General features: G+C 35.3%; 2 long non-coding RNA genes across 3 annotated transcripts; one reads left to right on the top strand and one right to left on the bottom strand.

Moving 5' to 3' along the window:
* Positions 1–17,780: 17,780 nt before the first annotated feature.
* Positions 17,781–20,152, bottom strand: LOC125496383 (uncharacterized). The gene is made up of 3 exons (XR_007273043.2): positions 19,884–20,152; positions 19,155–19,217; positions 17,781–17,942 (listed from the first exon to the last, which is right to left on the bottom strand). It is a non-coding gene; the product is annotated as an uncharacterized LOC125496383 (long non-coding RNA).
* A 2,897-nt stretch (positions 20,153–23,049) lies between these two features.
* LOC104901257 (uncharacterized) lies at positions 23,050–26,301 on the top strand. Of its 2 annotated transcripts, none has more exons than XR_008969032.1 (4): positions 23,050–23,385; positions 23,795–23,901; positions 25,121–25,225; positions 26,043–26,301. It is a non-coding gene; the product is annotated as an uncharacterized LOC104901257 (long non-coding RNA). The 2 variants fall into 2 exon arrangements; XR_007273395.2 differs by having other exon boundaries at positions 23,054–23,385; positions 26,046–26,301.
* Positions 26,302–26,572: the final 271 nt, after the last annotated feature.

Genomic DNA, 26,572 nt, shown 5'->3' with positions numbered 1-26,572 from the left:
TTGGCTTGTTTCGGTTCCCTTTTTCCCCTTTCTTCCCTCTTTCTCCTCTCTTTTCCCTTCTATTTCATTCACTTGATCATAGTGACATTTTGCTAGATTTTCGATCTATTTTGATCGAATTTCTAGCACATATGCTTTCACCATGTTTGCTCGTGTTTTTATTGCAGGTATGACCCTTTTTGGGGTCGAGTAATGCGAGACATGGCTGAAAGAAACAAGCTAGAGGATGTGAGGGAGCATGAGGTGTGTTTGGAGTCCCCCGCACATGATGGTGCGCCCGCACATGCTGCAGGTGCGCCCGCACCATCGACAAATTATGGAGCAAACAACAGAACGCATAGGTTCGCCCGCACCTAAGTCTTCTGCCTCACCCGACCCAAATTCCACCCGTTGCCATCCCTATTTATTAGGGGTTTTCCAAACTTATTGAATCTCTTAGTCAATTAACTAAAGACCATTCGAGAGAGGATTTAGTTGATTGATTAAGTGATTACTCTTGAGGACCATTCCAGAGAGGACTCAAGTAATTTAGAGGGAAACTAAACCTTGCATAATCATCTCCGTACATCACAATCGCATTAGCAATCATTGGCTATTCTTATTCATACTAGTAACCTTAACTCTAGTGTCTTTTATTTGATATTTAACCTCTTGATATTTGCTTGTTATAGTTGTTAGTTAGTCTTAATTGTTACCAACCATCTTTCAAACCCCCAAATACCTTTCAATTAGGTAGTCTGGACTTGATAGACTTTAATCAATCCCATTTTCCTTGTGGATCGACCCTTGATTTGCCCTTACTATTCTCTTAGTAATTGCTTGTTAGGACTTATAAATATTGTTTGGAAAGCGGTTCTTAGTGCCTTAAAGACACACTAAAAGCCTCTTATCAATATTGAATGCCAGGTTAACCTACTCAAGGTTAACACAATTATTCTCCACACTTTTACATGGTATCACAGCCTAGGTTTTTCTAATTTTTTTTCCCCTCACCAAAAATAAAAATTTCTTTCCTGATGGATTTTTCCACCACCTCTTCCGCACAACCGGTCGTTGTCTCGCAGCCACCGCCAGCGTCGACCTCCGGTCAGCCGTTGCCTCCGCCGGCGGTACCCCACGCTGCCTTCACGCAGTTTCCATCGTACTTCCCCTCGACGACCACATCGCTCGCTGCTGCCGCGGGGTTTCCCCAACCCACCGCTAGCGATTCCGTCTGCTGCCGCCGCCGATTTTACCTCCCTGATGCCGCCGCACTCGTCGCTGTATGCCGCCGCCACAAGCTCGCCGGCGCCTAGCCCACCGTCCCGGTCAACCTCACGGTTTCCACCAGGGTTCACGCATCCTGCGTTACAATTTCCGTCGACTTCCTCGACAATGGTTGGTCAATCTGTTCCCTCCCCGGTGTTCATTCTTCCTTAGTTGTCTGCCCCTAATCTCATGAACTTGGTAACTATCACTCTCTCCTCTCCTGAGGATTATCTTCTATGGAAAACTCAAATTACTTGCCTACTGCTTTCTCATTAATTACCTGGCCTTGTTGATGGTACTGCTCTTATTCCTTCTGCTACTATACTTGATGAATCTGGTAATACTGTTTCTAATGTTCACTTTTATGTATATCTGCGTATTGATCAGCAAGTAAAATCATGGATTTTTGCTACTTTATCTTGTGATGTTTTTGTGGATGTTCATGATCTCCACACCTCTGTTGATATTTGGAATAAATTACAGTCTAGATTTATGCATGCCAGTATGGCTCGTTCTATGAAGTTAAAGGGACGTTTGACTCGTATTAAAAAGGCTGATTCTCAATCTATGGATGGTTATTTAAGGGAGATAAAAGGATATTGCTGATTCTCTTGCTGCTATACAATGCCCTGTGTCAAATCAGGATTTAGTTTTGTATACCCTTTTTGGTCTGGATCGTGACTCTGAATATGATCACATTGTTACTACCTTGTTGCATTATCCATTCCCTATTAGTTTTGATGATCTCCGGCCTAAATTGCTCTTTCATGAACAGAGATTGAAAAATTCGAGGGATGGATCTGATTCCTCCTCTCATCTGCCTTACTTGCTGTTCAATCTACTGGTTCTGGATCAAGTTCCTCCACCAAGTCTAACTCTGGAGGGAGGAATTGGGGAAGAAATACCGGGAATCGTGGGGGTAACAATAATCGTGGTGGTAACAATAATCAGAATGCTCGAGGCAATAATGGTGGGAATGGGGGAAATAATAATTCTCGTGGCTCTGGAAACCACAACAACAACAATGCTAATCGGGGACGCTCCAATGGTATGAGTAAATAATCTAACTTGTTATCCTATAATATGCCTTGCCTAGATTATATTACTAATGATTTGTCGTCTGCAGGGAGTAATCCATCAAGTAGCAATGTAACCTCTACCCCTACTTCCGATACTTGTGGTTTGTGTTGGTTTCCAGGTCATCAAGCTGCCTATTGTCCTCAACGCTTCGATTCCAGCTTTGTTCCCTCTTCCTCTGAAAGTGTCACTCGAGCCTTAGCTGCACTGTCTGTTAGCTACACTTTTACATTAATATCTGGTGGATTGTAATATATGTTGGCAATTGGACTATTTAGGTAATTAATGGTGAACATCAAAGGGTGGGGAGTTGACATATAAAATAGAAATTAGTAAGGGTAAAATAGGTATTTTCAAATTTTGATTTCCTACCCCTCTTCCCATATATAATAGAGATAATAGTAATTGATTTCCACTAACGTTAAATACACTAAAATGCATCTGGCCTTTGACTTATTGTGAGAATAAGTGGTTATCTAGATGTAGTGCACAATATTATCTCGTAATCATGAGCTCTAATAATGATAACAATATTGGTTTTTTCACCAGGTCCCCCTGTGGTTTTTCAAAATTCATGGGGTACCCCTGGTTTTAAAAAAATGCACTAGGTACCCTTATTATTCAAGTTAAATGCACCAAATACCCTTAATGACTAACGGTGTTAACTTTCCGTTAGTCATTAGGGTTAATTAACTCTCTAACCCTAATTGAATCCTAATTAACTAAACCCCAACCTCTAACCTTACCCTAACCCTAACCCCATGACTTGAAACCACAACCACCACCCAACCACCACCACCCCCCTCCCCCTCCCTCTCTCTCCCTCCCTCACCCCCTGCAGCAGTCCTCATCCCCCCTAGATTTCCCCAACCCACTGCCACCGCCACCCCCACCCCCGGCAGCTTCCCTCTCCCCTAGCAGCAACACCACCACCTCCCTTGGACTGTAAAAACCACCAAACCATGCACCCTCTAAAAAAGATTTCGAAAACAGATTTCGAAAACATTTTCGAAAATCATTTTTGAAAACCTTTTTGAAATCAAAAACCATTTTCAAAATTATTTTAGAAAACCATTTTCGAAATTATTTTCGAAAACCATTTTCGAAATTATTTTCGAAAACCATTTTCGAAATTATTTTCGAAAACCATTTTCGAAAATCAATTTTCGAAAACCTTTTGCGAAAACGATTTTCGAAATCATTTTCGAAAACCAATTGTGAAATCATTTTCGAAAACAAATCTTGAAAACATTTTCGAAATCAGTTTTTGAAATAAAAATAAAATCAATGAAGAAGGAGAGAGAAAAAGAAATGAAGAAGGAGGAATTTCGACGGGGATGGGGGTGGTGTGGGGGGGGGGGGAATTCGACGGGGTTTTGGGGAGGGTGGGGGCTGCGGGGGGTTGCGTGGGTGGGTAGGGGGCTGGGTGGGGGCTGCGTGGGTGGGGGAGGGGTAGGGGGAGGAGTGGGGGCTGCGTGGGTGAGGGAGGGGTGGGGGAGGGGTTGTGTTAAGATTAGGGCTTAATGTTAGGGTTAGAGAGTTAATTAACCCTAATGACTAACGGAAACTTAACACCGTTAGTCATTAAGGGCATTTCGTGCATTTAACTTAAATAATAAGGGTACCTGGTGCATTTTTTTAAAACCAGGGGTACCCCATGAATTTTGGAAAACCACAGGGGTACCTGGTGAAAAAACCCTAACAATAATATGGCATACATGGGTTTTCTGGAAAAACCTAGGTGCATATCACGATTGTTTATTGTTTACTATGTACGTTTTTCAGTTTGCTGGTTAATTTAGTCCAGAAAATTTAGGGATACCTAGTTAGGTGAATATCATGATTGTTTTCTATATAGTTATAGACGTAATAAAAAATCAATTTAAAATGGTGCGATAAAGAACGAGAATTATAACTTAAAATATAGGGAGTAGTTTTTAAGATGGTGTTTGGTATAGAAAAACTTGATGTATGAAACAGTTGTAAATAAGTGTTTCCATTTCTAATTGTTTGGTATGAGTGTTTAGTAAGAAATAGCGTTTTCGGAGGGAAACACAATCCCCCCATTTCTGACCCTTATCAAACTAGTGGAAACAAATCACGTTTCCTTCGTCAATCATACCATTTCCGGAGGGAAACACGAGCCCAGGCTTAAACATATTATATTTGTTAAATAACGACCACTTGATTTCCATCTTCATTTCCCGTCCATTAATAGATCTTTTTAGGTTTTGTGCCCGATAAGAGGTTCCAGTGTGTCGTTAAGGCACCAAGAATCACTTATCAAACAATATTTATAAAACCTAACGTAGTAAAGGCAAGTCAAGGGTTGATCCACAGGGAAAATGGGATTAATTAAAGTCTATGAAGTCTTAATTACTTAATTGAAGGGTTTTTGGGGGGTTTAAAATGTTTTGGTAACAACTACTACTTCCTTCGTTTCAAATTACTCGCTACACTTTGACCTTTACGCTTGTCGATGCATTACTTTGGCTATTAATATCTTTAATTATGTATTAGAGTAAAGTATAAAATTTTGATTTTTTTGGAAATATATATTAAGACGAATCACTAGTAGAATAATTGCTTATTGCTGCGACTATATTGCTGCGGTTTTACCTATACACAACAATAAACCACGTCGAAAGAAAAGAATAAATTGAAAATAAAGTTATTGCTGCGGTTCTCAACCAAAACCGCAGCTATAGATGTTAACGGGACAATTTTTCAAATTTAATTGACTACTTTGACCAGGTATATTGCTGCATTTTTTAAAGAAACCACAACAATTCATTAAAATATTAATATTTAAATGTATTGCTGCGGTTTCTATAAAAAATCACAGCAATAGAAAGGTACAATATTATATAATGTTGTTTAAGATCGCACCCCTCTCACTAAACCCTTAAAAAACCGCGCCTCTCTCTTCTCTCACTGTCCTCTCATGTGTCTCACTCTCCTCTCACGCATCTCTCTCTCTCTCTCCTCTCCTCTTCTCTCACGCATCTCTCTCTCTCCTCCCACTCTCAATTCTTTGCCTCTCCTCTCCTATTAATTCTTCGCGTAATGCTCTAACCACCCAACGACGGCGGAAAATATGCGCAGGCAAAACCACATCAGTTTCATGCCTCCGTCGTCGTCGTTCCAATTCGTTCCGACTAAACCACATCGTTCCAGAATTTTTGCAGCGTTCCAGTTTCACGCCTCCGTCGTCGTTCGTTTTTCGCTCGTGCGGAGGTCGACAATTGTTATATTGTAATTGTTTCTATTTTGTAATTGTTGTTATTTTTGAAATTGTTGTTATTATAATATTTTTGTAATTATTTGGGTAGGAAATTACTACTGAGTTGTATGATTGTTGTGATAATATTTTCAGATCTAGTTTTTTGCGGTATTACTATATTATAGTTGTAGTATATATTTTTTCTTATATTTTTTTTGGAGCTACATTCTTGTTCTTTTGTTGGGTGATTTTTATGATAATTGTTATAAATTTTTTTCAGATCTGTTTTTTTTGGTACTATAATTTTAACTTTTATATAATCTTCCTTAAATATATTGTAATAATATATTTCAATATGTCTTTTTGTATTTTTATGTTTTTATAATTTTGTATAATAATTTTTTGTCGTTAATTTCAACCAGCAGTGTTTTATTTTCTTTCAAGTGTTTTGTCTTTCAAATCTGATGGCAAAATGCAAAACCAACTTTTTTTTACCTGTACCAGTATCTATTGTTGCGGTTTTGGCTAGGAACCGCATCAATAGGTGTAATATATTGCTGCGATTTTGGCCAGGAACCGCAGCAATATGCTTTATAAATCTGATATAAAATAAATATATTGCTGCGAATTTACCCAGAAACCGCAACAATATATCAATTACATATTGCTGCCTCCTTAATTGCTTCGCGGCCAAAACCGCCGCAATAGGCCACTTAATGACCGTAACAATAAGCATTTATTCTATTAGTGAATCCAACAACATATTACATTATAGTATTTGATTTTATCTAATAGTAAATAATGCATGGTCAAACCTCATTGATGAATAGTGAAATTTCAAAGTGTAGCGAGTAATTCGAAACGGAGGAAGTAGCTAATATCAGAGAACTTCCAAATAAAGCGAGTTAAAATATCAAATAGGAATCACTAGAGTTAAGGTCACTAGTATGAATAAGAATGGACAATGATCGTTAATGCGATTGTAAAGCAACAGAGATAATTATGTAAGGTTTAGTTTTCCTCTAAAATACACGAGTCCTCTCTCGAATGGTCCTCAAGAATAATCACTTAAGCAATCAAGTAAATCCTCTCTCAAATGGTCTTTAGTTAATTGATTAAGAGATTCAATAAATTCGAAAAACCCCTAATAAAGGATCCCCATAATTTCTATCCAATATCTTGGGCTAGAAATTAAGTTGGTTCTTGGAGATGATAAAATAGTCCAAAATTCGATTTAAGAACATTTCAATTCAAAATACCAAAGTATAAATGTGATCAATATCTATCCTAAGGTCTCAAAATACCAAGATCAATGCATAAACTCCTTTCGAACATCACAATCACATTAACAAACCATTAAATTTAAACCCTAATCCATACTTTCACCCTAACCCGAGATAAGAAACCACTCATCAATCATGGATTCTAAGCAATTAAACATGAAATCTATGACTTTAGAGTTAAACATGATTAAGAGACAATTAGTCTAATAGAAATATCAATTATGAAACTATAATAAAGGAGAAGTAATAGTAAGGAAGAACAAGAACAACCTTGAAAAGATGGAACAAAAACTAAAACTTTCAAATTGAATTGAATGAAAAGTACCTTCGATGTTGTAGGATTCACAAACTATGATCTATGAATCTCTAATCTAGCCACAAGCTTCAAGTTTTTCTCTCTAATATGAACCCTAATAGTCCTCACTACAGTCTATAGTGTATAATAAAAACATAAAACAAAAACTCTCGTTTCTAAGCAGCCTCCAGTTTTTTCTTTTGCAGATTCAAATGGTGCAGGCGAACCAAAATAAGGTGTCGGTGCACCATTCTTTCTGATCTGGTCGGACAGTTCAACTTAAAACGAGTATAATGTCTTTGTTGTATATCCAAATCAAGTTTATGACCAGTCGTTGGAAAGATATCAAAACGAGCTTTCACATCCAACTGGAATTACCTTCATCTGATTTTTAGTTGGAAAGTTGTATCCATTTGAATTTCCTGATACAAGATTTTATGGCACTATGTGCTTCTTTGTGCGAGCGGACCTGGGGCGTGGTGAAAGCACACCATTTCTCAACATGTGCTCTATTTTCGTTGCTTGATTTTGCCAACTCTACAACTCATATCCATCTCAGGTAGTTCCACCTATATTAATAATATAAAATAGGGTGAAAGCAAATGTACTAGAAATTCGATCAAAAATGACTGAAAATCTAGCAAAATATGACTATGATCAAGAGTGATCAAGTGAATGAAATAGAAGGGGAAATGGAGAAGAAAGAGGAACGAAAGGGGAGAAACAAGATCAAAATGAGCTAAAATGAGTCCATAAAGTACGTTAAAAACGCACTTATCAAACTCTCCCATGCTTAGCATTTTACTTGTCCTCAAGTAAATCAAGAATGAGAAAGAAGAAAGATAAAAGGAGAAATCGATGAAAATGAAAAACCATGCAATACACTAGCCTAGATTCTCTATATGCAAAGCTACAAACATGACATGCAAACTAAAAGAGTTCATAGCAAGGTTTAGGAGACCAACCAAACACAAGAGGGAAGATGACTAGGAAGCACAAGAGTGACATAAGAGATCCAATCCAACGATCAACCGTGTCTCCTTGAAAAATAGGCTTTCTAAGAGTGATTTCTCATTCCTCTCCACTTCCAAGTCCCAAGTTTGACTCCTCGCTAGGGATGCTCAACCATAATAGCTCATTTGTACCATATTTTGTTGACCCTCATCATGACTTGCACAAAATCTCACCAGCCACTACTAAATCGACCAAGTCTAATTTAGAAGTCAAAAGAGACTTTATTAATGTTGTAACGGGACTAGGTTGAAGTTATGGATGACAATTTAGGAATATGGTGCAAAAAGGGTAAAGAGGGGTACAAACTAGGGGTAAAAACTCCCCCAAACTAGTCCTAACACCAACTCAAATTGAAACCTCAAACATAACTTTGATTTTCTCTTTAGTTTTCACTTTTTGAACATATTTTACATTTTTCTCATCAATTTGCTCTCTCTTTATTTTCTTTTCAGTATAATATAAATCCAAATGAAACAATAAGAGCTTTCTTTCATATATTTTGCCGTTCTTTTTTTTCGCAATTTTGCAATCATACATGCACATTAACTTACTACCAAAGACTTAGTGTTGAAACAACTCAACTCAGCACAAACTAGACATGTACTCCACTTTGGGGAAAGTGTGGCCATGACTTATTATAAGGGTTAAGCAAAATTAGGATAGAAAGGCTTAAATGGGTTGAGAAGCAGATAATTATGCCGGTATAAAAGCTTTTTTGTCTTTTGAGCTCCTATTTCTAGCAAAAAGAAACGGCATAAATTATTCTTCTATAGGCTCGGTCTTATGCAATCTTAGGGAGCTAAAATGCAAGTCACAAGTTAGACGATCAATTGTGAGGGTTGTAAAGGAGTCTTATGAGGTTCTTGGCCCTCCTTCGGGATTCACCGCACAAGCTAGGGACAAGGCAATCCAATCAACCAACTCGACTAATTTCAAAAAGACTCTACCAAAAGTTATTGTTCTCAAGGATCACTTAAGGTCACACCAAGGCTCCAAAACCATCAAGTCAAATACATGAAAGGTCTTTCAATACGTTATGAACACTCTTAGCAATATGTCATAAATGCAACCAAGCTACCCAAAAAGCATTGAATAAAAATAAAAAAATGTTTTTGTGTTTTTTTCATGCAAAAGCACTAAAAAGAACCTAAATACAAAGAGGAGGAAAAAAAATGCTGAGATGGAGAGAACACATGCTAACTCCCCCCAAGCTTAAGACAAACTTCGTCCTCGGAGTGTACAAGCAAAGGGAAAGTAAGGGATGAGGTAAGGGCACAAAATCAAGCAAAAATCAAAACAAACTAAGATAAGGAGAAGGGTCTATGCGATTGTGAATCAAAGGAGACGATTATGCAAGGTTTAGTTTTCCTCTAAAATACTCGAGTCCTCTCTTGAACGGTCCTCAAGAATAATGTTATTTCAGTAGGAACACTACAAGAGGGGGGAGGGGGTGAATTGTACGTGTAGAAATAAACGTAACTTTTTGCGGAAATTCAAACTTAAACAAATAAACAAGCTAAAGGAACACAAGGGATTTTCACGAGGAAAAACTTCTTGGGCCCAACAAGAAGAAACAACCTCGACCACTAGGGTTTTTAAACTCAACTCTTTCATTAATTAGGCTAAACAACTCTGTTACAACCTAATTCTACTTACGAGCCACACCTTGACTTCCTAAACTCAAGTTCCTGAGCCACTGTTCCCTTAACAGCAGTTCCTCTCAACTTCACTCGATGTTTTCTCACTCTTTCTAGCTTTACTCAAAGCTTCTCTCTCACAGAACTTCACTCAAAGTCCCCTTACCCCAAAACCAAAATACAATTATTGAAATAAGCTTAGTGGAATTAGAGCAAGAAAGCAAAGAACTGATGGCTATTATGAGAGAATGAAGGCACTGACACTTCAATTAGTTAAACTCACTAAAACACTTAGTCAGACACAATTTGGAACTTACTTAGACATTATTATTTATAGTGACAGTAATCTAGAACGTGGGAATTAAAACATGCATTTGTGAAAAACCATTATCCCATGATGTTCCTTACCACAAGGAACACGTTCCTCAAAACATCCCATGATCCCATGATCACTATTAGACGTGGGAGTGTTTTTAGTTAATGCTCCTAAATTATAGTAACTACTTTGAGCATTACTCGAAAATAAGATTTAATTTAAAACATATTAAATATTAAATCTGAAATTAAATTATTTTAATTAAAATATTATCTTTAAATAAATTCCGTAAAAACCGAGTAATATTTTTATTATCTTTTGAAAAATAAAATCTTTTTCTTAAAAAGATTTTCCATAAAATCAGATTTTTCCTTAGATAAAAACAGTTACCTATATTATAGGCATTATCTTCTCAACTGTCATCAATGTACCGTTGTAATGCTTCAACCTAAGTCTAGTTCCTTTTATTTGTTAGTTCCTTTAACTCATTAGTTTAGTGCCAATTCGTTTGTTCCTTGCAAAGGAACACACTATCATTCTCAAATAAAACTGCCACAATTCCTTACCATCTTTACTCGTTCCTTTACAATGGAACTAGAAATAAAACTCCTCGCTTTATTCTTCTTGCTCCAATGCTGCTCCAGTATCAAATAAGGAAACATCCACTTAGTGTTCAAAATCCAAACTTGATTTCTTCCTTGACTTAGTATTCTCTTTGTTCTTTTCAATGATACCTTGAAATTCATGTACTTAAATAACTCGTTAGTCCACTACTTAGTTTGGATCTTTGGGTTCAACAATTTCCCCCTTTTTGATGATGACAACAAAGGTACAAACTAAGGAAATAACAAATAATATAAGCGAAACTATCATTCTCAAATATAAACTGCCACAGTTCCTTACCATCTTTACTCGTTCCTTTACAATGGAACTAGAAATAAAACTCCTCGCTTTATTCTTCTTGCTCCAATGCTGCTCCAGTATCAAATAGGGAAACATCTTCACTTAGTCTTCAAAATTCAAACTTGATTGCTTCCTTGACTTAGTATTCTCTTTGTTCCTTTCAATGATACCTTAAAATTCATGCACTTAAATAACTCGTTAGTCTATTACTTAGTTTGCATCTTTGTTCCTTTGTCATCATCAAAACTAGGGTTCAACAATTTCCCCCTTTTGGTGATGACAATAAAGGTACAAACTAAGGAAATAACAAATGATATAAGCGAATGAAAAAGACAAAATAATAAAACTAGAAATGAAAAATAAAACCGACTAAAGTATCTTAATTTTGATTTTTCATTTACCTTAAAAAATGTTTTTATTTTTTTATTTTATTTTTAGTTTGTTCCTTAATCTTTTCCCCCTTTGTCATCGTCAAAAAGAGCAAACTCTGCGTGATTTCATGAATTGTGATCAAGACCTTGAGACCATGAGCAAGCACCAATAAAATGGTTAAGTTAGAATATTCAAAGGGTAGACTAGCTCAAACATCAATCACAGAATACAAGCCATTCCAAGTAAGAAATTATGCACAAAAATCACAAACAAAGAGAAATAGCAAAAGCCACATATATATAGCACTTGTTCCTTTAAGTACAAAAAGAGACAAAGAAAGAAAAAGAAACAAAGCTAAGCAGTCGTGTTCCTCGAAGAGGTACAAGAACTAAGAACTAGGAAGGGAAGGGGAATGGTGTTCCTCAACAACTTTTTCTTCAACCACATCCTCCAATTTCTTCATCAGCTCTCCATGATTTTCACAAGTCGCTGCTTCAAACTCTCAAGGGCTTGGCCATTGTCTCCATCTTTTCTGTTGATCAATCACGTATCACTAGGAACTTTCATTAAACCCATCATCTTATCAGTTTTGGCATCTAAAGTCCAGTGAAGGTGATTATAAATTTAATCATGTGTTGTGCTGGAAGACAAACATCATTTACCCAGCCACAATCATCAGAAGGAACTTGTTCCTCTCCCTTAGAACTAGAGGCAGTAGGTGGTTTTGATGAGGAACTGGGTGGTGTCTTGTGCGGGACCAACTGTTCCTGGAGTAGAAACAGATGGAGAAGTGGTGGTATAAATGGGAGGAAGAAAAGGAGGATGTGGTGGAAGATTAGTAGAGGTGGTGGAGAACGGATTGGGACCAGTCATCTCATCCTTTAACTGTTCAAAACTAGAAGGAACAATGAAGGATGAGGGAGAGATGGAAGAGAGTTTAGTGAGGGGAACATATATTTTCGGTGATGATGGAGGAGTTGGTTCCTTAGGAGAGTTATGTTCCTGTTCCTCCGCATCAGATAGTACTAATGGAGAGTCCTTGTTGGAAGGAACAGGGGCAGTTTGAGCAATTTTCAGTCTAGAGCTCTACCTAACTCTTTTAGGAAAAGGAGGGGTAGGCTTTTTAGCTATTGTTTTGCAGCTCTTAGGTTTATGTTCCTTTGGTTCAGTGGGAGCAGGAACTTATTCCTCCAAAATAACATCAGCTAGTTCCTCTTCTAATGCCCTAGGCAGTTTCCTCTTGCTAGAGGAACTGGGAGCAATTCTCCCTTAAGTTAACACTCCCTCTTGCACAGAGAGATCCAAACCATGAAATGTTTTCTCATTTAGAATATTGCCTTGCTTAATTCCCAATGTAGGCCATCCGGTTATTTTTACTTTAAAGTGATGAAGTAGAGAAGTAATTAAAGCTCCATAGCCAACTACACAATTGTTTTCAATGCAATGAGTAAGATGTTAGATGAATAGAGAAGGAAAGTTTATTTGGATATGGTGGTCAAGGCAGAACATATAACACATGTCCAATAGACCCACTTCATTCATCTTTTCAGTTTGAGGAATGAGTGCTCTCCAAACTAAGTTAAACAAAATTTTGTGGACATGAGAGAGTAGGTTATGGTTGATTTTATTTTGGCCAGCATTTCCCCCAAAAGATTCAACAATCTTGTCTTAGGGAAAATTGGGAAAGGAAACAATTCCTTTCCGTTTAAAGTACACATCAGTTCCTTTGCAAGGAACTTCCCAAATCTTTGCCAAAGTTTCTTTAGAAAATTTTATTTTCTCCCCCCCTTACTGTAGTAGTACAAATTCCATCAGTGTTAGCGAAATTTGAAAAAAATTCATCCATGGCTAAAGGAACTAGGGCATTGTTAAATGCATATTCGAAGAGGTATTCCATACCATGTTCCTTTAGAATATCAGTCAATTCATTGATTTTCACCTCTTTTGCCCATTCTAAATTGACACAAAAACCTAAAACATACCTTGCTTCACTTCTTTCCACTCGTTTCTTGGAGGAAGAAGTAGCAGTTCCTTTGGAAGGAACAAGGGTAACTTCTTCTTCCCCCTTAGATTGTTCCGGGGATTCTTCTTCATCATCCTCCCCAATCAATTTTCGCCTTCTCAAACATCTTCTTGGTGATTCTAATTTTTGTTCTTCTTCCACCATGGGTGTTTCTTTAATTTTTTCGGTTTCTAGGGTTTTGGTAGGAGAAGAGGGGTTTTCCATTTTAGAGGTATTGGGAGATTTTGTGTTTGGAAAAGGTGAATTACGTGAGGTTTTTTACCATTTTGTGAAGTGAGTTTGGGATTTTATGGGGTGTCGCTAGTGGAAAAATGAAGAAGGGCTGCACTGAAAAAGGCCTGTAGGGCTGCGCTTTTTGACAGCAGCCCTTTCAGTAGCAGCCCTTCACTTTTTAAGTAGGGCTGCGCTAGAAAAGCGCAGCGCCGCAGCCGTTAAGCTAGAAGGGTTGCGCTAGTTAGGAAGGGCTGCGCTTTTTTAAAAGGCGCAGGCCTTCTAATTGAAGGGCTACGCTTTTTCAAAAAAGCACAACCCTTCTTATTTGCAGGGCTGCGCTTTTCCAAAAAGGCGCAACCCTTCAACCATAGGGCGGCGCTTTTATCAAAAGCGCAGCCCTTCTTGCGCAGCCCTTCTGTTTTTTTCCCCTAGTGTGTGAAGAGGATAACAATGGTGAAGATGAAACAACTAAGAAACACGATTTTGGGATGAAATAATTAAGGAGAAGAAATGCATGTAACAGTAGGTGAAGAGTTACACGCGGAAAAATAGATAAAATAAAAAATAAGCAAAAAACAGATAAATGAGAATCATGATTTAATTATATCTGATTCCTTTATTTTTGGGATTTTCGAATCTTTTTGGATTTTTTATGGATTTTTAATTTTGAAAAGAACATAAAATCTAAGGAACTTGTGCTATAGAAACAACTTATGCTGCATATCGACGTTCTTCATATTATGCATGTTTCTTTAACTTAGGAACAGTAAGGGGAGTATTATGTGACATTTGTGAGTTGTTTTATTCCTTTGAATTCATGTTTATGTTTTTAACATACATCTTATTTTGCAATGGTTTTAGGAAATCAATCACAATCACTTCATATCACATAGAGTAAGTCAAATTAATTCAAACATGGGGGATTGGAATAGGAACAACTACTTAACTTTTATTAAACCTAACTCAAGCCTTAATTTTTCATATCTATCTCTTTGTAGAGGCTTAGTTAGTATATCAACAATTTGATTTTTAGTTTGACAAAACTCAAGCTTAATCAATCCTTTTTCCACATTTTCTTTTAGAAAGTGATGTCTGATATGTATATGCTTAACTCTTGAATGATGCACTGGATCTTTTGAAATACTGATGGCACTAGTATTATCACAATAAATAGGAACACAATTAAAGTTTATACCATATACTAGGGGAAAAAAAAGGAAGGGCTGCGCAGGAAGGGCTGCGCTTTTGATAAAAGCGCAACCCTATTAGTGAAGGGCTGCATTTTTCTAAAAAAGCACAACTCTACATAACAGAAGGGCTGCGCTTTTGAAGAAAAGCGCAGCCCTTCAGTTAGTAGGGCTGCCCTTTTGATAAAAGCTCAGCCCTTCTCACATTAGAAGGGCTGTGCTTTTAAAAAAGCGCAGCCCTTCACTTTGAGAAGGACTGTGCTTTTTGAAAAAGCGCAGCCCTTTTCAGAGTGAAGGGCTGCGCTTTTTTAAAAAGGCGCAACCCTTCGTTCAAATTTTTTTTTTTGATTATTGAAGCGCGCATGTACAGTAACCCATATACTCCAACTTTATTTTTCCTACTTTCCTCTTAGAGAATTACGAGCGAAAAATCGAGTGCACCACCACCACCTTGCGAGCTCTAATTCGAGTGCACCACCACCACCCACATTGCTCCACCACTTTCCGCGACCACCACTGCTGCCCATACCAGTGCTGCTGACGCCACTGCTGCCCACACCACTGCTGTGCGCCACCCACATTGCTCCACACTTTGCGCAACCTAACTCTACTGCTCCACCACCTTGCGCGCCACCCACCACTACCCTTCTCTTCTACTTGGAGAACTGTAGGGAAATGCTACCGGATTTTCCTTAGAATTGAAAAGTTGGCATATATTCACTAGTGAGATTAGACGTCCAAGGATGGGTTAGGTTGGAGTGATAAGGACCTTCGACTGCAATGCATACACTTGAACTAGTAACACTCATCATCTTAGCTTGCTGTATATGTGTGTGATTTGAATATGTGAGCGTATGTACTTTAATAATGATTGAATGCATTATAATGAATGTTGTGTTTAATTATTAGAGGTGGTCTTCTTGAATGAGATGGATCGTACTTGGATGTATGGTAGTCGTGAATCGATTGAGTTTGTGAACGGGGTCTCGAAATTCTGTAGAAATGCATTAGAATATCAAACATCCTCTGGAGCAATCGACTTTTATTGTCCTTGTTTGGATTGTAGAAATGTGAGCAAGGTTAGTAGTATACATGTGGTTAGGGAGCATGTCTTTCGCCGTGGGTTTAGGCCTCAATACCACGTATGGGTTTGGCATGGTGAGCAGGGGAGGTATATACACTACAAAAAAAATTGGTTATAGAGGCACGTTGTTTGGCCGAGTTGCCTCTATAAGCCGCTTTTAGCATCGCATAAACATGGTTGCCCCTAAATTATATGGTGTTTAGCGTCAACTATATTCTGGTGCCTCTAAAGATACATTCACCATCAGATGAATGTTGGTTGCCTCTAAAACCATGTTTTTAGCATCACATGAATATTGGTTGTCTCTAATCCATATTTTTAGCATCACATGAATTTAATTGTCTCTAAAGCCATTTTTTTAGCATCAACTATAGTTAGTTGTTCTCTAAAGCCATGTATTTAGCGTCACATGAACTTAAATTATCTCTATAGCTTTTTTTTTCAGCATCAACTGTAGTTAGTTGTCTCTAAAGCCATGTATTGAGCGTCACATTAATTTAGTTGTCTCTAAAGCCATTTTTTAGCATCAAATGTAGTTAGTTGTTTCTAAAGCCATGTATCTAGCGTCATATAAATTTAGTTGTCTTGATAACCATTTTTTCCAGCATCACATAGATTATTGTTGCATTTAAAGATATTTTTTGGTGTAACTTGAATTGTGGTTGCAGCGGAACAACAAGGTGCAAAAGTTGTATGATTTAAGTCATAATACAATATTATGGGGTGAATGACACATCCATTTCCTTAGCTAAAATGTGGACCTAAATGCACTCAAATAGCTTCCGCACTTCTATAATTAGATGATGCCATGAAAAACTGTTTTTATATCAAACTATTTCTTATACTAGTAGAAAAAACCTCAAATGCTCCGGTTGTTTAGGCCCCAAATGCTCCGTATTTAACGCGTAACAGATGTCATACGAGCATTTGAGCATTTTACAAATGCTCTGGTTTACAACCGGAGCATTTTGTTTTAAATGCTTCGGTTTTTAAGGAAAAACCGGAGCATTTGAGCTTTTCTTATAAAAAAAATTCAGACCTGCTACCCCTGCTGGCCAGCAGCATGAGTAACAGGTCTTCAAGCCAAGAAACTAATGAGTAATTTCTACTATTCAAAACCAGATCTTATGAAAACTTTCAAAATTAGTCTAATCTTCACACAGGCTTGGAGAGCGACTCTATAGTAATTTCAAATGAAAGAACTTGGCATAGTAGCTGGGAGAAATTTCTTATCTTTTAAATACTGCCTTTACTGCCTACGCTAATACATTAAAGAAACACCTGATAGCTAAAATTTGGTTAACTTAAGAAAACAGAGTGTTAGTCCTCGCACCAAATTCCCCCACAAACTCACGTTTCTGAAATTTACTTGGCTAAACTTTAGCAATTAAACCATCCTCAGAATGTTATGGTTCACATGTAACATGTCGACCACAACTTAGATATGTACAGTCTCTTCTTTTGACCACAATACAGTGTCATTTCATTCTAAAAAGTACAGCAACTGTTTATGTGCCCTTACGAAGCTTCTCACACTTGCATTATATTTCCGCAATTATTCCCTTTCTTAGTAATACAACACAGATAATAAAAACTGTCCATTACCTATTGAGTTATCAACAACCCTTTCCCAGTACAATAATTTTTTCCTCATAATATAAATAACTTAATAATAATAGACTTTTCATCATTAATATATTCTCTTCCTGATCTATGTTTTTTCACATATTCTTAAAAGAGGGAGGAAGATTTTCAGGGGTTGTTGATGACAGATTACTATAACCATACATTCAGCATCACAATAGAATTCCAGCAACACATATCAATTATAATGGCAACATAAAATAAAGAATATCACAAGGAAACAGCAGAAGGTCGTTAAAGAAGCAAAGAACACCATAGATACATTAAAAAGCCATAAATAATCGTAAATTGGAAAAAAGATTCAAGATTTAATTTCAACTCTATTAATGTTTACGATCGCTAGCAAAATAGATGACGATACGATGGTAGCTACTTTGAAGCCATGCGTTCTTGATCTATTGTACCTTCATTATTTTCGAGTACCTTCAAAAGGAGAAAAAGAAAAGACAAAAAAATATAATCAGTAGTAATAATATAAAAGTTTGGAGTTCGTCAAATCGAGAACTATATAATGTGCCTCATATTCTAAAGTAATCTTGTCCATAATATTTGATAACAAAATTATCCGGCTTCATAATTTTACATTTTAATATATAGCACTAACTATTTAAACCCAAAAGCATCCAAAGCATCCAAAGCATCCACAGCATATACTATAGTATAACGTAAACCTTAAACTTACAAATTATAGAAGAGAAAAGGATTACAATGAATCCCATAAAAGAGCATAATCCTAAGAAAGTTGACAGCAAGGAGAAAAGAGGAGCACTAAGTTTTATATTGATCAAACAAGAAACATACAGTATGCTCAAGAACCATATAGATCCTGTTCTACACAAGTCCAAGAACAGGAAAACAACAATCAAGCATCCAATTTACAAAGCAAAAACCCTGCCACCACTACTGAAATGAAAGCAAGCATAACCAGACAGCAATACACTGCAAAAATCTTCCATACTTTCAGCCTTAGAGACCTACTTCATGACATCTCATAAGACATATTTTGAGCATTTATCAGCAATTGAACTTCATTGCACAGCTCGTCAATGATAAAATGCAACCAACCACTATCAGACTCCAATACAATAATAATAAAAATCCTAATCAAAAGAATATTAAGCAGAAATTTCAAGATAGTGCTTCCTATATGGTTGAAGGAAAGAGTGAGATATTTCAAATAGATTCACAAAAAAAACATCTTATGCTCCTATTAGATGACAACTTTCAATTCCACACACATACACCTGAAAACCGAACTCTAGCATGAAATGAGTAGCAAAGTATTAAATACCAGCTATATAGTAGAGAGAATAAGGGCTGACATTTCTAACATATTATGTTGTATAAGAATTATTATCTGCTCATTGCTTTTCTTGCAACTTCCTACTTAGTTTTTGTGAATGAAAGAGGTGCCTTGAAATAGAAATTGCATTAATCAAGGCTTCTTTATTTCGAATAAATAAAAAAGAAATAGAAATTGCAGAGTTAGAATAAACTAAACAATCATTTTCAACACCATTGCTAACACCAACTAAGAATCAAACTTATTATAACAATCTAGCGATGGAAAAGTCAACACCAGTGAGAGAAGTTATTGGAAAATCATAACCATCTCATGTAATTTGTTGGAGCTACCTGACAATTCTCATCAATGAAACTACTCCATCTTCACGATTGTTGCATCAACATTATCCCCACCTAACCAAGAAGAAAAATAAAGTAAAATTACTTAGCAATAACTTCTTAAATTATACTTAACACACACACCCCATACACACACAGGTAAATAATATTATCCCACTTGTGAACCTCACACACTAATCTTAATAGGAAGCTCACTGGTATCCTAGTCCCACAAACCCAGCAGGACCAAAATCTCCACTATAACACAAAACAATACAACTCAATGTCAACCACGCAAATTTAGACAAAGTAGAATTTCAACACAAACAGACCAAATTGGATTCAAAAACTAAAGCCAAAAAGACCTTAAAAACCACGAAAACTCCATAAGTTGAAGTTATACTATTATTTGATATTTACAACTCCTCTTGCCATACTAATTGAGGGTTAATTAACCAACGTCAAACTAATAATGCAAATTTTAATAATCGAAGGCTTAATTGAGCAATGATAGACCAAGTAAGACGAACCCAAACCCCTAGAAATTACTACCCCAAAACAAAAATGCAAAGCCCAAAACCCCTGCAAAATCGAAGCAAAACGAAAACCTATAAATCGAACAAATTTGCACAAAAAACAAACAGAATTTCAAACGAAAAGCCTGAAAAATCGAGAATTCGAACCAATAAAATCCCCAAAATATAAACACCAAAAATCGAAATTACAAGGTTAAAAACTTACAGGAGGAACGAAATTCGCCATTGCTTGGAGATGAGTTCGAAAAAAGGAGGTGAATTGAGATAGAGATTGAGAGAGACGAGGAACAGAGAGGAGAGAGAGGGGAACCGGATGAGAGGGACTGAGAGTGGCTAATGAGGGAAAGAAAGAAGTTTTAGAAATTTAGTGAAAATAAAGCGCTTCAACTCCCGCTTGTTCTTTTTTTAATTTATTTAGATGATGAAATTCGCCATCTTCACGATTGTTGCATCAACATTATCCCCACCTAACCAAGAAGAAAAATAAAGTAAAATTACTTAGCAATGACACTCCCAGTTTTATTTTAGTATATGATGATATATACATATCAACATAATACCCATGCAATGCACAACTTATTAATTTAAATATAGGGTGCGTTCTCTTCATCTTATTTTCAGATCTTATTTTTCAGATCAGATCTTCTTCCTCTAATAGTTTCAGCTCTTATCAGATTTCACCAAATCAGATCAGGCAAAGAGAACGCACCCATAGTTTTTGATCCATATATGTTCGATATATTGTTTCTAAGAAACTTTATTTAATCATTACTAAAGATATATGTTTAGATAACTCATTCAAAATTTGAATATAAGGATAGTTGATCATCAAAATTTAGAAAGATTAGCTAAAATTTTAGATTAGTTTCCAATTAGTTTTGGAAAGTAGTTGTTGAGAATGGAAGATTTCTATTATATAATTACAATTATTCTTTTAATGAAATAAAACACTACCATTTTTGGAGGGAAATTTTTTAAGTGGAGTTGACATATGTCAGCTCTCGGAATTATTTTAGTACTAAGTAATAGATTTGTTGAATAAAATTGATTAATACTTATTGTTACTAAACCTAAATCCCACTATAGGGGAACTGGCTATTATTGACCATAAAAGTGAAAGTAAAAAGAATGAAAAATAAATTAAAGAAGCGATTTGGGGCTTATCATGGAGGAATAATTCATGGCTGCCCCGAATTTAGGGTTTTTAGGGTGTTGTTTTGGTTTTGATTTTAGAGAGAGGAGTTGTCAACTACAGAAAGAGAGATGCGTACAACATTATAAAAGTCATTATATGAATTTCTCCGATCTTATTTGATATAATTTGAATTTTTCCTAAATGATCTAAATATTTTTGATTTACTCTGAATTTTTCTTATTATAGTTGGTTTTAAAGATAATTTTTCTACTTCCATGTGATTTGATATGAATTTTTCTTATCTGAACTAAATATTTTTATCTGATTTCAATTTAAGAAAATGTCGCAGCTTTTGATAGCAAAAGCAACGCCGTTTACATGTGGCGACACGGTTGTTTTTCACTTTCTTTAAACATTTTTGGGGTTCATTTGACTAACTCCTATCTATATTATGTTTCACTTGCTCTTCTTCCTTTGTACGCAACCATCTCTCTCAGTCTCTCTCTCTTCCTGTGTTCTTCGCCCAAACCAAAATATAGAAAATTCTTGTGCATTAATCTACATTCTTTTTCAAATCTTCAACTAAAATGATAATCTCATCTCGATCTAGTCATTGATATGTGTTTTTCCTTTTTTCCAGTGATTAAAAAACTTTACTGAAAAACCCTAAAAATTAGAGTCTAGATGAATTCATACACTGGTTTTGCTCTATCTCCATTATCATCCTTATTCTTGCCGATTTATATGGTCTAATTAATAAAATTTGGGGGTCTGAAAGATCAAAGTAAAAACCCCTTTCTGTTTGCACCAACATCCTCCCAACTAGTTGCACGAAACCCCGTTCATCAAATCAATCCCCAAATCCCATATTCAAAATATGTAATTATTCCTCTTTAAGCCTGCTGCTACTAACGTCAATAAAGAACATCGAAGCAAATTCTATGCGGTTATTACTTGATGACACCATTTTGCTAACCTCCACATAATATTGCTCTTTCATCCATACTCATTTCTATTATCTCTCTCCCCTCTCTCCTCTCAATCACTCTCCTCTCTCTGTAAAACCCCATATTTTTATGCTATTTATTTACTAATTATTTATATTGAATATTTTTATGAAATTAAATTAAGTTATTCTTTATTTAAAAATACTATTTTTTTTATCACTTCGACTTTACATTAAGAGGGCCAAATAGGTCTTATACTCTTAAATAATAGGAATATTCTACACAGTAGTCCACAATTAGGTTTTCTAAATGGTAGCACTTTCTTAAATATTTCTATACATGGCAACCCCGAACTTTTAGTTTTCTACATGGTATCTTAAGCGAATTCCGTTAAGTTGTCATTATTGTTGGACTGTCATTCTAGATCTTAGGGGGGCAATTTTGTCCTTACTCCTTAAAGGATCCATTAAAGGTCGGAATTGTCAAAAACTAATAAAAACTACTCGTTTTGGGTGTCAAAAAGTCTCGATCTCCGTGCCAGACTAATAAATGTCAAAACTAACGCCAACTTAACAAAATTCACTTAAGAAGTGCTACCTTGTAGAAAACGTAAATAAAAAAACTAATATGAACCCGGTGCACACTAATTAGTGTGCACCCGATCCATATCACGTGAGTTTAGGATAGTGTATATTGATATGATATAGTGTATGTTAAAATGATATAGTATATGTTAAAATGATATAATGTATGTTAAAATGATATAGTATATGTTAAAATGATATAGTGTACCTATGTATAATATAGTATATCTATTTTTGATATAGTGTACCTATGTTAAAAAGTGCTACCACATAGAAAACCTAAAAGTTAGGGGCTACCATGTAGAATTTTCCTAAATAATATCCATAAAAGCCTCTAAATATAAAGTCTAATAAATTTTTTTTTTTTTTGTTTTGATTAGGATATTAAGTTAGCCCAAGAGCTAGCCCCTACCAGGCTACTAGCCTGTAGGAACTACCAACACATTGGTGTGTAAGGTATGCCTAGCATGCTAAGGAAGTACCCCAGCATAATGCTGGGGGTAAGGATCGAACCCCTGACCTCAAGGGCCAAGGGGGAGCGCTCAACCCACTTGAGCTAGCTCCTATCCTTATAAAGTCTAATAATTATAAAAAAGAATAATAATAACTATAATATTAAAATAAAAAAATAAAAGTTTGAAGAAAAAAGGAAATTAAAAGGAAATTAGAAAAAAGGAAACAAAATCTTTAATTTATATGGTCATACCTAATTACTGTTGGTCTGCTCCTACATACTACAGCTACTACGCACTCGTACTTCGACACCCACAAAGTCAAAACAAAGGAAAAAAAAAAACTCCTTGTTCATCTTGTTCTTCATTTCATCATTCTATTTACTTTATTCAACACCCTAAATTCATAAATTTTGTTCAAATTTCATCAAATTCAACATTCCTTCATCTATCTTTGAAATTACTTGAGTTTGTGGGTAATTCAAAGAGGGAAAATTTGGCTTTTCTATTGAATATTTTGGGGCGAAAATCGTATCAAAAGGGCAATTTTTCGGGTCTTTTTCTTGAGTAACTGTATCTCCCTATTAAAGTAAGTTCTAAACTCAAGTTTAGTTTCAAATTCATTTCTTTTATTTATCTATTTTGATTTTGGGTATGTTGTTAAATTAGGGTTCTTGAACAATTGAATTGAAGAAATTAAATGTGAATTATCGGAAAATTCAGGGATGTTACACACACTCTCTTTCTCTCCTCTCTCCTTTCTCCTAGCCTCCCATCTCTGATCTTCAGATCTATATGCACAATCTCTCTCCTGCATTTCTATCTATTTCGTTATGTAAATCATATTTTTCCCCTTTTCATTTGCTATTTTTCCTAATTTTCGATTTTCCTCATTCGTATATGCTTTGAATTTCCTTAATTTTAGGGTTTGTCCTCTATCAGATTGATATTACTATACTATTAATTTTCCAATAACAATCTCTTCTCAATTTTTATAGGTACAATCTTTATGAAATTTGACATTATATACAGAGCGTAGTTCGCGAAGTATAATGGTAACTGAGTCTCGTCAAACGCTAAATTCGCGGGCTATGACCTGCATAAGGTATGATTTAATTGTTTGTTGCATCTCTAGTAATGACATTTAATTCTTTGATTGGCAATTGTATTATAATTTTTATTTAAGTGGTTTTACAAATGCATTCCATTGCAGCATTCTGGTCTTCTCATTGACCCCGAAACTTGTAATCTCTATTTCCTTCTTTTAGATATTTTGTTCAGTTATTATTACTAAATTTTTATGATAATTTACTAATTTTTTTAATGACAATTTTATAGTTATTATATGTGTGTGCAATGAAATTGTTTAGCCAATTTTTTTATTAGCTTGGAATATTTTGTGTTCTTGTGATGGAACTGCTATATTTGAATTATCTGTTTGCAGTTAATTGGTGTTTTATGTATTTGAATTTTATGATATTTGACTTATATCTACTAAAGAGAGACAGATTTCATTAATTTTTTTCTTCCCTGGTATAATTATAGCAATTTAATTAAGGCTACAAATGAAAATAGAGGTACAGAATAGTCTAGAGATAGCACACATTGACAAATACTTGAATTTCTTTAATTATTACTTTCGGTCGTCAATAATTCTGGACATAAGCTTTAAAACGTTGTGGTTGAGATCTTAAATCTTCTTTCACAAAGTGATGTGCTTCAAACCTTTGTTCATGAGTTTGTTTAACTACAATACTTGATTATTTTTTTGTTATATTATATCACCTGCTTTATTCTTTTATTTGTTATCATTTAAGCTTTGTGGCTGAAGTTGACTCAATGATGTCTAACCATCCATTTTGTTTTTCTGAAGGCAGTAATAGATGAAAGAGGTGACCATATTTATAGGTCTGAAATATTTAGGTGATTAATGTATGTGATGCTCTTATTATGTAGTCTTAGTAAGTGTATTAGTGTAATTGATGTCAAATTTCTGCAAATTTTGTCTCTTCCTCAGTACCATCAACTTCTTGCTCTACTATCAGGCTCTTGATCTAATTAAGAGTGTGTCCAAGCTATACTTGTGCCTAAATATTGTTATTCTGAATAGAAAATGCTTATATGGGAGCTTTAGACGTGAAATGATAGTGCGCCGCTCTTTATCTAGTATGATAGCTTGGATTTATGTTATATTTAGCCCTACCTTTTCTGTTCCTCTTTAAGTTTTCTTTGGTTATCCTTGGTTTGATTGATATTATTGAAGATCCATCTCTTAACTAGCTCTATAGATGACAAATTAGGTGTGGTTGTATATTATTTTACAGGTACGACAGGTGGAGGCTGGCATTTCTTTTAATCTTTAAAGTGGTATACTGGCTGTTGATTGCTTCCTACATCTAAAATATGTTAGAGTGGTCTTCATATGCAAGGTAAATTCATAATTGATGAAGTTTGATGTTTTGATTCAAGAATTGAATTACAACTTCTTAACTTTAAGTGCTTGAGTTACAACTTCTTCAGTTTTAGTGCTTTAATTACAATTTCAATCAATTTCATACCAGATTTCATACGTTTTAGTTTTGAAATTTTTGTATCTTTGAAGTTGAACAGTGTACTCAATAGATTTTGTGTATAGCTTGGTGCGTTAGACATTAGAAGTATAGATAATAGTTTTGCTATATTACTGCAGGTTGCTTGTTGCTCTTATTGTGGTTATATTAGACCTGTAGTTATAGTTGGGATTGTAATTCTCAAGGGCTTTTGGGTTGCCAGTTGGGATTGTAAATGATTTAGATATTGATAACTAATAGTAATCATAAATTGCATAATCATTTGTCATGAAGAAATTTTTTTTTTTTTTTTTTTTTTTTTTTTGCCTTGAAATGAGATTTCTTGGACGAAGGCATATTATAAGGCAACCAAATTGCAGGTACTAAAATTACTGTCACTATTGAAAAAGAATCTGTTATCACTTCTAGTTTGTTTCTCTTCTTCATGTCGTGTTTTCTGGTCTATTTTCTTTAAAAAATCTATTATCTTATTCGTCATTCTATCCTATTCATTTCTCACTTTTCATGTAGGCTTCTCTTGCAATTTAGGTAAGACGACAACTAATCATATTATTGTCCACGTTAGACAAAACTTGAGTCTATTAGTGTCATGAAAGCATAGTTTTATTTTTGAAAGTCTAAAACAAGAAAATTCGTGAAAAACCTTGACATGTCTTGCTTTTTTTGTTGTTTCTAGCAGGTTTCATTGCCCTTGATCACTTGGAGTTATGTTGAGAAAGATACTTAATCATTTTTTATTGTTGTTTTTATCTTGAACGATTCATGTATTATCACTTAGTCTTGATTAGTATTTTATTTTTGTTTTTGACAGGGAGATGTATCATATTTTGATGTAAATGTATAATGTACTAGAGAAAATGAAATACAACTTGTAGTATTGTGTTTGTAATACAAGTAATTCTTCAGCTTTATTGATTTTAATTTTTTTTTGTAAAGGAGGGAAGATTATAATTATGTTTTGAATAAAATTTATGTGGTTGTCCTTTAATATATTAATTTTCAGAGACATTTTTATATTACCTCTAATTATATCTCGAGGCAAAATCATATGATCGTCTCTAAATATATGTGGTTTTTAGAAGCAATTCGTTATATTGCCTCTAATTATATTGCGAGATAAAATTATATGGTTGCCCCTAAATATATGTAGTTTTTAGAAGCAATATGTTTTATATCGTCTCTAATTATATTTTGATGCAAGAATAT

The sequence above is a fragment of the Beta vulgaris genome, chromosome 4 (assembly GCF_026745355.1).
Source record: "Beta vulgaris subsp. vulgaris cultivar EL10 chromosome 4, EL10.2, whole genome shotgun sequence".
In the NCBI taxonomy this organism is placed as follows: Eukaryota; Viridiplantae; Streptophyta; class Magnoliopsida; order Caryophyllales; family Amaranthaceae; genus Beta; species Beta vulgaris.
This window is presented reverse-complemented; position numbering and strand designations above follow the sequence as displayed.